Here is a 12,527-nt window from a genome sequence, read left to right on the forward strand (position 1 = left end):
TGAGAGGCAAGAAACAAATGGAATGTCTTCCGAATCACTGTCCTCAGGGAAACACGATGGTAGATGGTGAGTTTCTGTACCATTCCCCAGGTTGGATACTGTTTTCATCATCAAGTGATGCCTTCAGATAGCAGGACATCTGTACTGTAGTAAAATACTGACATGTATCCTCTCATTTTGAATATATACTACAAATTTTATTGTGCTTCTGTTCTCCTCAGAAGAAAAGAGGATTAGATAGAAGGAACAAAAAGAAGAATGGAGCAGGTGAAAAAGCAGTCTATCATGGCCCTTCATACAGTAAGGAGTTTTGAACATCCCTGGTATCAAGTGCACATTATAGAAGATGGTTCCCGCATTCCCGCCTTCCATCTAGGAAGATGTTCAGGAAAGAAGGTAGCCAAAGAAGATTGATTTATAGAAATTAATTCCTCAGTGTTGCAGCTGAGATCATGGTGCAACTGAGCGTGCTTGAACTCCTATCTCCTGGCATTATGAAGCCTAACAGCTGTGAAGAGTGTGTGTGAGTCTGAAGTGCCTCATTAGAGAGACATACTAGCATGTAGAAACCACTGATTGCAACTGAGAACTGGCTGGATATCAACAATACCCAACATGAAGAAAACTGAGGTGGAGTCAGTGAATACAACTATGCTCATGGTTTTCACTGCTTTCTCTATGTGCTCATTGTTGTAGCAGCTACTTGCTCAGAAACAGAAGAGAGCAGAGAACTGAGAAAGAAAGATATCTATTTTGCAATTAATTTTCTAAATCTGCAATGAGAGCAAACAATGGGGAAGAGCTAGCCTTCACGTGAATCAGCATGTGGAACCTTGTGCTTAGTTGGAGCACGAATGAAAGTGTCTAGAAAGCTGTAGAATCATTCCCTGTTGCTCATTAAAAATGTCTGTCTCCTGTGGGGAATGGAAACTCAACAGAACATGTCGGCAGGCAATGATTAAAGAAAAATAATCTATTTCATATTTTATAACATTACATTGGCCTTACCTTCAGAAAATGAGTTTACTTGAATGAAAGTAATGAACACTAGAAGGCAAGGGGAGTTCACTAAGGGCTGGTTACAATGCTGTAATTCCATTTTACTCTCAGAAGGTGTTCCTAGAGGTTTGAGAATACCCAGGTCTGATTGTGATGAACAAAGAGGCCTCAGGATAAGATTGGAAATAAAGAAACTCGCATTTGTCCAAGTGTCTGAGGGAATAAAAGTGTCAACCAAAGTTGAGCGAGGTTTATATTGAGTTAGAAAAGGACTCAGAAAACAAACAAACAGAAACTATTGAAACAGTTTTTACTTGGTTTTCTGCATCTTGGAAAGGCATTGTTGTGACAGAGAATATGAACAGCATGTTAAAGGGTCTCCAGCTTGGTTGGGATGTCAAACAACTTCCACTTGTTCTGCCAGTGCAGCTTCCAACTTAATCTTCATAATGGGTAATAAGTGTGTCTCTCATTTTGACTTGTACAGCAGATATACAAACTTGCATGAGTTTATTGCATGGCACCTGATTCACAGTGAACCCTAATAAATGTGTTTCTTTTTCTCTCCCCAAGAGGAGTGTTTTTATTATACTGAAAAAGATGTTAGTTCCATAGACTTTATTCAATCAGTTGAGAGATTATTCACATTTGTCTTTTGACAAAGCTTTTGAATAGCCTATGCTACAATTAAAAGTTTAAGCCAAGACTCTTGTTTTGCAGTATGAGGTATATGCTTAGACTCCAGTATGGTTGCTTGAGGAAACTCAGAACTCGGCTGAGCTACTGAAATATTATCTCTAGTGTTCGGTTACTTATACAGTGGCTTGATTCTCAAACACTTGATTGGATTTTAGAAAATGATAAAATAATTTTCCTGGATTAGCAAACTTGAAGGTAAGTCTTCGGAAATAGTGACCGTTTCAAGGAATGGCTTGCTACACTTTAAAGCCTAGAAAGCCTTCATCTATCATATTTCTTAATATTATGTGGACCCATATTTAGAATTTAGTGATTGCCTGGCTGTTTAGTGTCAGACGTTGGATACCTCTCTGTATGTGACTGAACTGGAAAACACTGAAGCCTCTCACCACAAACAGGCTAGTATCATTGTTCTTGATTGCCTTCCTTAGATAGATGGAAAGGTCTATTGCTGAATACATAAAACACATTATTTATAGGACAGTGATAAAACTGGGACTGACATAGAAAATTCTTCCCTACTGTCTAGATTTTACAGTGCCAGACCACGATATGCAGTCTACCAGGGAAGAAAAGTCATCAACGTACTGATCTTAGTGGATAACAAACAGCTATTGTTTTGATAAATAGATGTGCTGTCGAATTATTTTCTAAATACTTATCTTTATATCCACTTATTCGTGTCGAGAAGCTTCTCTTTGGAGTATGTTGTGGTTAATGAAAATACTCACAACTGGTCAAAGTACGGAGAGCAAATGTGACAGTTATGGTCTCTGTCCTAAGAGAAATCCCCATCAACTCCCATAAGGCTCAGAGAACATCACCCAAGAGAACTGGAGAATGGGGAGGACTCTTGTGAAACACTGTCTTATGGACATGGCGTGGCTATTGCACTGCTAAATTCACAGCAGCTGTGATAACATGCACAAAATTCAAGCAAGTCAGTACTCCAGCATGGATGGGCTTACCAGACTCCACCATCCACAATTAGCTAAAGATGCAGCCAGTGCCTACTGGTTTCCAGAGGAGTATGTCTGCTTTTTCTAGTGGTGTGACAACTCATAATTTGCAAAACTCCAGAGGAGGGTCTTACATCGATGTCTATGTAGGCAGCAGTAAATGGGATCAGTATGCTTAAAAATGGGGACATAAAGCATGACTGGAAGCAGCAGCAGTGTCTGTAAGAAATGGAGGAAGAATTTATGTTGAATGTGACCAAGATAAATGAACGAAAATTGGAGTCAAAGTCCCTCTTGAATGTGTCTTTAACACAGGCACACACAAAACAACCAGCTCATCACACAGCCTGAGTTAGGCAGCTCAAACAGCAGGTGTGCTCTGCTCCACAGCGCAGAAAATGACATGAAACCTCACGCAGGCATTAAGGGAAAGGTTCGAAGTATTAAAAATTGTTAGCCACCTGCCAGTACCGCACAACAGCAGGTGCATATGTTAAGTATCTACAAAGTCAAAATGACTTTAAGGCATTTGAGTGGTTAGAATGTCACTCTTTGCCCTTCTAAATTCTAAATAAGACAATTCATGGTGCATTACGTGTTGTAAAACTTTGTCTTCAGAAGCAACTATAATTTTACTTCTTAAAAATGACTAAGCTGCACATAAGATGTAAAAATACAATGCTGAAATGAACCTAAGTGTGTGTGTGTGTGTGTATATATATATATATATATATATATACATATATATGTGTATATATATATATATATATGTATGTATATATATTAAAAATTTAAATTTAACCCCTTCCCCAAACACAGCAAGCTAAGACTAAGAGAGTTCATTGGACAGTTTATTATTAATTTCTTCAGACTTTTATAAAACTCAGGGCTAATTATGACTATCAAGATGTACAGTTAAAAACTATCTGTGGATTTTATTGGTGGGAGAGGAATATTATAGCTATTGCCTTTGTCTTAAATATTATGAGATAAATTCTTTTGCGTGAGTGTTTTGCTAGAGTTGGTTTTACATTAGTTTAAACAAAATACTATGTTTGAGGAATAAATATATTTTTCAGTAAACCATGAATTAAGTTTTATTGTTTAGTATGCTATGAAAAAAAAAAACCCTCTGACCTGGAAATTAAAATTCTTAGGATCATTGATGTTTATTGAAGCTCAAAATCATTCATTTTACTTTTTCAGAACAATATCAACACCAAGAGGGAGAAAAAATGAAATGACTTGTATGTCATTATTTGATCATAATTCAAAGAAAACAAATTCAAATATTTTCCTATAACGTGCAATTTTCTGTTAAAGATGTCCTTCCCGTGAATGTTGATTTAAATAGTTTAAAAATACACTTTCACATATTTTTACTTATCTGTGAATGATAGTTTTTCTCCTACTTTATCTTGGAGATTACCAGTCATTTCTGAATACAAAGGCTGATGTGTCAATCTAAAATTTTGTTTGCTAGTGTCATTAGGATAATATCCCATCATAAATGCATCTCTCTACTTAGAGCTATGCTGAGTTACATGATACATTCCAAAGTTATAAAAATACATCCTTTACATATAGTTTATCAAAGGTGTATATTTATCCAGTATCCCATATGTCCCCTACGGTTTCCAGTCAAATGAGCAACACAGGCAAAAGTTCTGACAGAAGAAGTGTTTCACTTCTGAGTTGGAACACTTCAGGCTGAGGTATTCAAACACATGTTTTGATCACAGCCTGACTCGAGAGTCTGTGTGTTGAGAATTCAGTGGCCGAGTGAGTGGCTTACTGTGTCAACTCCAGGAGAAATACCTCTTTCATCTTCAATCACACTGTGGGAAAAGCTGAACTAAATTAAGCTAACACAGAGGGGGACTTCCCCCTTCTAAGGGGAATGGATAGAAGACTTATGTGATGAGGTGCTGAGCAGAGAGGAAGGACTGATTTTGATTGCAAAGGGAATAAATAAATAAATTTAACAATAGTAACAAAAACCTAAAACAAACCCTTGCATCCTTTGAGGTACACAGATTTCAAAGTTTGACTGGCAGTGCTTTGATACTTGGTAATTAGTATTTGTTTGCCTTTTGGATTTCCACAGTTCTATCCATCTTTCTCTTTACAAATATCATTAGTAAGATCCATTGCTACTACAGTTATAGGAGGACTGGGAATATCGAGTTATTTGCATTGAATATTCGCAAACGTTTTAGTTATGGTAGCTTCCACATGTGTGTATTTTAAACTGATATCTTTTTATTTCCCATCATAATTTTTGACCTCTAAAACTAGGTCAGAATTGAATAGACAAGGTAAAATTTCACATGTCAAAATACTCCACTAGTAAATTAGATGAGACTTAAGTGTATAATGAAGAAAAATGAATGTATTAAATGTTTCGAAAATTTCTTGGCAATTTTTCAGACTCTCTGTTCTAGGAAGTATTCTAGTGTGTGCTTACAGTGGTACTAGTATGCAACTTGTGTTTTTATTGTGTAGTTAGTTAATAAGTAGTCACACAAATTAATTTAGTAGCTTGAAATGAATATCTAATTTGAAAACAAGAAAGCAAAATGAACTGGAAGTTCTGCAGTAGCTTATGAAAGATGAGAAAAGTCCCATTAAGATTTTTGGTCAACACTTAACAAATACATACAACATGCTAGATCATGATTTAAGCAATTAATACCTACTAACTTACTGGATAGTACTTAAAGATATAATAAGGTAAGTATTCAAATTATTTATATAATTTTGCTGTGTGATCTGGGTGATATCTGTGAGTCTTACTGGTGAAAGGCTAGATTAATCATAATTAAAAACACAAATTCCCTTTGAAAGAAAGAACCAGACAGAAATAATATTTGGTATACAGGTACAAAGAATTGAATGTATTTGCAATATTTAACAACCAAAATGATAGTGCTGTTCTAGTAACAAATAACAAGTTTGTGGGTAGACATAGGAGATAATGTCAAACTATGAAATGGCACATGGTTCATGAAAATTAATGATTTCATTCTTAATGTGTCTGATTTAAACTAAGGAAAACCCAACACCATTACATGCTGTAAATGTACTTTGTAACTGTTTATAGATTATTATGAAGAACAAGAAAAGAGGCAAAAGAGAAGGAAATGTCAATTTGTTGCAGATATCTATCTGTCCACCTCCCTTCTCTTTTCTGTGTTACCTGTGTGTGTGTGTGTGTGTGTGTGTGTGTGTGTATAGCAATTTCATGTAATATGATATATATAAATATATATGTATATGTGCATATATATGCACACACATCATATGCATTTATACCATGTACACATACTTCATATACAAATGCATTTTCACTTCTCTCAGGCAAATTAAATTTTAGCCTCCCTTGTAGCTGATTGTTTTTGTGAGTAGATAAGCTGAAGCTATGGGGTGGGGGAAAGGTCTCCATGTGGATCTATTTCATAAGCTTTCATTTCTTCTTCTTCCCTTCCTTCCTTCTCCTGGAAGAAAAGACTGGTAAACAAGGACCAAACTCCATCTGCACGAACATCTGGAGGGTAGAAGCTATGATCGGAGGATGTCTGAGAGGCAGAGTGGGGAAGATACCGTTACATCCTCACTTGCCGGTTCATGACATAAAATTCCAATTCAATTCTATTAAAGCTACTCTTAACTCGAATCATGCAGCCAAACTCATTCCCTAAATTGAAAATAAAGAAGTAGAGAGTTGTACAAACAGTGCAAACAAAGAAATATAGTGGTTTGGCATAGTGATATGTAAGATTGTGGCCTATAATTAAATATTACTAGATTGGAGAACATATTCTATAAACATCTACTTGAAATAAACAATGGATAGATAATAAAATTATATATTGAAAATAAAGTTAATTAAAGCACTATGAAATAGCATCATTGTTGTCTATAGATAGATAGTTATATCAACATGATACATATCACAATATATATGCATATACATATATAGAAAAATATATATAAGCAATATGTGAAAGAGTAGTTAGGCCACTTCTGTAGGAATATTTTTAATTGAAATATTTTAAATGGCAAATATATAAAATTTAGCATTTTTTGTAGTGTCAGTAAGTCACAGCTTTCCTAGAAGAAAAAAGTTAAACTACCCTAGGTTTCCTCTGTGTCACATCTTAAAGACAGATTGACATTTAGATTCGATCAGTTGGGTGAAACTCTGTTGCCTTTTGCACTTTAAGGAGACAGAGTCCTTAGTCTTCCCTCTCCATCTTCAGTGCTTTACATATGCCAAGTTTGCTAGATTGAAACTTCTGGCCGGCACATTTAGAACTTTTTAATACCCCCTTCTGTGAGATCAGTGTAATAATCTGCCTCTACTGCCTGTTTTATACATGAGGGGATTCTCTGAAGCAAGCAAAATTCAATAACAGTGGTGGCTGACATGCTGGATAATTTAAAGACGCAACCTCCTGACAGCTGATTCTTCAGTGACTCCACTTCTACTGACAGAGGTAAAAGAAAACGCTGAAGTTGTCAGTCCGCTTCTATTTTTTATGAGCAAATTTTGTACTTTTTGGAGAGATGGGATGGAGTTGCATTGCAGGAATGAACTTCATGTGCCTATCTGCAAAGCAATCCTTGCTCTCCCTTGTGTGGGAATAGCATTGGTGGAGCATTTTTCACCTGAGGATGGCAGAGTGCCTCATTAAAATGGATTTATTAAGCCTCCAGGGTCCTGTGTAGAAGAGGGATGGTCAGATGTTAGTTCATCAAGATGGAAAAACTGGGTAGAAATAGCCCAGTGTCTAGGCTATGGGATACCAAATTGGCAAATTTTATTCACTTTCTGCCCTGATTTTATAAGTGAGGCCAGTTTAGCCATGCAACATGTTGATACATTAAGTCCAATAATTGTATAAATTTAAAGCACAGGTCTGTGCAAAATCAGCCTGTTTGACATTCTGGGTCAGCTGATTCTTCACTGTGAGATGTTTGGAGCAGTCTTGAGTATTATAGCATGACCAGTACTGCAAGTCTGCTGGACTCTACCCACAAGTACTAGAGAGACTTCTATTCTGACCACCCAAAATATCTCTAGACTTTGTTAAATATCCTGGGAAGGGAAAGAGGGTCCAGTTTAACTCCAAAGAAAACCTATTGTCCCTATGTAAACTGAAAGGTGTTCTATGATGTACTTTAATTGTGGTGCTGGACCATTATATAAGAACTCAATTTAAAAACCAGAATAGTTGAAAGCACCAATAGATTCAAGCTTGATTTAAGAAAACTGAAACAAGACACTAAGATTCGGTACCCAAGATTCCTCTGTTACAATTGGTACAGGCAACACCATTCAATACTTGGCACCCATCCATTTAGCCAAAGAGGAAGAAGTTGGCAAGAGGCAGGTTCCATCTCAGCACCTCACTGGAAAGACTGAGCTACAGGACAGGGTAAATGCCGGATCAGAAATTGCAGCCGTCTAAAGCAAGAAATACACTGCATTCCTAGAGTAGGGTTGCACCTTTTCTACCTTCTCCAGGCTGTACCAGATGATGGTTTCTGGGGTTGAGTATTCTCTACACAAACTGTGTCTTAGGAGAATGTGACTGTGAGCCTGCTAGAGAAAGACATCAATAATTATTGAAAGGAACTCTGAGAGCAGAAGCCATCCAGGAGGTCTTCCCCTTTTCATGTCTTTTCTATGTGTTACTACATGCTAATCTACCCCCAGAGACTACATTAAATCAATTCCTAAGCTATAATTACTAGAAGAAGTAGTAATTTCCTATATTTAAATATCATTTAGTAATTTCCCAATGCTAACTGCAAGAGTACTGCTATCATTGATCTTGTCACCCAGTTTCTGAAAGAAAGACTTCCTCTTTGGATCTGAGAATTCTTTTCCTTCCCTGTAATTAATTTTGATTTCACCTCGCAAAGCACTGAAATTATTTTCCCTAAGAGTAAAATATGTTCAAACTGTCTTAGGGTTTTCATGAAGCATATTAATCCTACAATAGTTTCTCATTCATTAATACATCAATTTATTCATGAAACCAGTAAATCTACAAACATCTTTTGAACATATTCTGATGTTAGGCACACATGGGAATAAGGAACTTAACAAACATTCATAATGTGATCTATGTTCTCACATAGATTTTAGTACATAAACATCACCTTTAATTAATACCTATAACAAAATATTATATATTAACTTATATAATAAAATAATGTATATCTGTATATTACAAAATGTTATATTTTAACATCTAATATAAAAGAAATACAATAACATTATTATAGGTACCATATAAATATATCATTATAATATAAATATGTGCTGTGTCTTTATATTATAGTCAGAAATCATGAAGAGAGGTTGTTATATGCAATGGTAGATTAACCTATACTGTACTAGGATAGGTTCATATCCTCACTGAGTACTCTAAATAAACAGAAATTTTTGTAAAATACCTTTAATACAAATGAGGGACTTGGCTATATTCATACTGTGAAATGCTTACTCTGATGACATTATGGAAGATGCACTATACTTGGGAGAGAAAGGGAAAGTGGGAGAATGATATTCACGTTACAGCAATAGGATATGTAAGTGGCAAGTAATGATGGCCTGACCTGAAGCACTGGTAATGGAAGAGACTGAGGTTGATTTACTGTGGGAGGTGTAAATGGGAGGTGGGAGGTGTAAAATGTGTAGATAGTTACATAGAGTGCACATAAAGATACCAGACTTGAGGAACCAAAGTCTAGAACTAAGTTAGCCTTGGGTAATCACCATCTGCCCAAGAGTATCCTGGCAGGCATCATCACAGGCCATGGAGACGCTTGGGCATCATCACAGGCCATGGAGACGCTTGGGCATCATCACAGGCCATGGAGACGCTTGGGCATCATCACAGGCCATGGAGACGCTTGGATCAATTTTAAGAGTCACCATGGACCTTCTGCATAGTTTTCTGCTTGATCTATGATACTCTTTTTGCATTTCCATGGCAATTCAATCTTGCTCTTAACTCAGATTTCAGTGCATGTGTATAATGTTGCTTTCTTTTCAGTGTTAATGTTCTTTATGATTTCATTCATTGTTTACTTCTTTTCACTTTGACTGTCTCATAGTTCGAATCACTAAGTTTTCCCAGTTCCTTGTATTTCACCTCTATGCATACAGTCAGCCATTTATACATACTCACATTTGCACATGCACATGTACACACACACACACACACACACACACACACACATACATACACACATCTTAAAGGAAGTAAAGCAACTTGGGCTAACAATTCTTTCCAACAAAATTCACACACTACAGACTAAAAGAACCAGAAATGTCAGACATGAGGAAGTGGACTTAAGGGGCTTTATGGAGGAAAGATAAATAGAGAATGGTGTGATTATATTTTATTTAAAATGTATAAAATAGCAGATATTAGAAAACAAAGAATTTGAAGGTTGTGAAAGAAGGATAAAAGAATTATCTGGTAGAACTAGGAAGAAAATCGTGCACTCAGGTCATAAGGACACCAGTATCCTTACACATTAAAAGTTGCATGAAGGCATAATAGCATGTTCTTGCTATCCCACTTAAGAGGCTGAGGCTAAAACTGCAGGGTAGCAAGCTTGAATACCACACCAGCAATATAGCAAGTTCAAGTGGGGCAGACTGGACAACTTAGTGAGATCGTGTGTCATAAAGAAGGAAAACAAAGTGGTAATGGTTGGCGATGTAATTTATAGCAGAGTGCTTACCTGGCTACTGGTAACAGTCTCTCTGAAGAAAAAGCTTATATGTTTCTTTGAGAGAAGCTGGACAATGAATTTAAAAGCTAACTGCTTTTAAACTATGAGAGGGATCTCATACCTGATACTGCCTGGATGGCCAGGAACTGGAGTCTTGGATAACCCAGAGACTCAGGGTAAAACCGAATTCCTGGCAAGAAAAAACAAACTAAAATTAAACAAATACAAACAAACAAACAATCAAACAAACAAAACTAGTGAAATGGTTCTGTATGCTGTTCTGATATACTCATAGATCAGTGCCTTGTTTAGCCTTCATTAGAGAGGCTACCTCTAGCACCAGCAAGGAGAAAGAATCTAAATTGGGTTCACTCCAAGATGAGGGAACCCATTCAAGATGGGAAGGCAAGATTGAGAGAGTCAGAGGAGATGGAGGATACCAACATGGCCCACAGAAACAAATAAACACTGTTCTTCAGGGCTCACAGTGTCTGAAGTAGCAAAGCACAGGGCCAGTATTAATTTAAAACAAGCCCTCTACATTTATGTTCTGGAAGGTGGTGCTTTTGTGGAACTCTCAAGAATAGGAGCACATGTTTCTCAGACCCTTTTGTTTGTTCTTGAGATTCATTTCTTACTTTTTGGTTGCTTAGTTCACCCTTGGTGGAAGGACATTTGCTTTGTCTTCCAGTGTATTGTTTTGTCATGTTTGATGTCTCTACAAGGCCTTTTCTGAAGATGGAGTGTATCTTCAGGAGATGAAAGTTTGTGAGGAGAGCTGGGAAGAGTAGAGGGAGGGAAAATTGAAGGATGGATATATTGCATAAGAAAGGATCTATTTTTTAATAAAAATTAAATATATTAAGATAAAAGTAAAAGTTCCCCATGATATTTTGAATGAAAGAAGTGACCAGATATAATAACACAAATGTCTTCATTAATAAAGTTATATCTCTAGGTTAAGGAGGAAATGAAGGAAATAGTTTATTCTTTCCATCACTTTAGAAAGTGAATTGCAGAGCAATATATTTAGGAAAAATGTAATGAAAGTGAATATATAATATAGTTTGGAGAAAAATGTGAAATCTATAAGAAAGTTAAGATACTAGTGTCATCATAGATGGAGCTTTCAATCTTGAGGAAATATGGGGCGTGTCTTCTTTTTAATACCAAAGAAAAAAGAATAGGGTGGGAAAGGTAGGCTTATAAACATATTGGAAACTATAAGTTTGGAGGTTATAAGAAACAGGTTGATAGACACTCTGACTCATATTCTTTAGATTCTTAGAGAAATGCAAAAGATAGTAATTTTCTAGAATTGGAAGTAAATTCGGAGTTTTGAATAAAAAAGGCATAAACTTAGTAAGAAAAGAATACTTCCACATTTACCATCAGAAGTCTTTACAGATAGACACTGTTTCCATCTTACTGGAGAAATTAAAATTGATATGTCTGGCATTGCCGGGGAGAGGGCGGCCTGCAGAAGCGACATAGCTACTGGCACAGACTCCTTTTCTGGCTCCAGACATCCTGCACCTTTCCTGCCAGAGGAAAGGTGTCCACCTGGGAGGGTTCTCAGTACCTGAACTGGTAAGTCATCTTTGCTCAGGTGAGTTTCCGGGGAGAGGGCAGCCTGCAGAAGCAACACAGCTTCGGGGAAAGATCCCGTTTTGGGCTCCAGACATACAGGCTCCTTCCCCCTCCAAAGAAGAGGTGTCTGCCCTGAAGGGCTCTCACTGCCTGAGCTGGTAAGGGAGCCATTTTTGTTCCAGTTAGCCTAGGCTCCAGTGTCCACTGGTGAGAGTATGGATCACAGAAGCTTTGGGACAGACAGAAGCAACCTAGCTTCTGGGACAGACCCTGCTTAGGGCTCCAGACATTTGGGCACCTTCCTCACCAGAGGAAAGGTGGCCACCTGTGAGGGCTCTGTTGGCCAGAGTAGGTGATAAAGTCATATTGTGTCCAGGGACCCTTGGTGTGGAATCTGTGCAGGTGAGTGTGTAAACTGCAGAGGCAACATATCTTCTGGGACAGGCCCTGTTTTGGGCCTATATCTTCAGCCAGGAGGCAGATCTGAATGCCAGGCCTCTGTGCACCTTCCCTGCTAGAGGA

Source organism: Mus pahari, chromosome 13 (assembly GCF_900095145.1).
Source record: "Mus pahari chromosome 13, PAHARI_EIJ_v1.1, whole genome shotgun sequence".
Classification (NCBI taxonomy): Eukaryota; Metazoa; Chordata; class Mammalia; order Rodentia; family Muridae; genus Mus; species Mus pahari.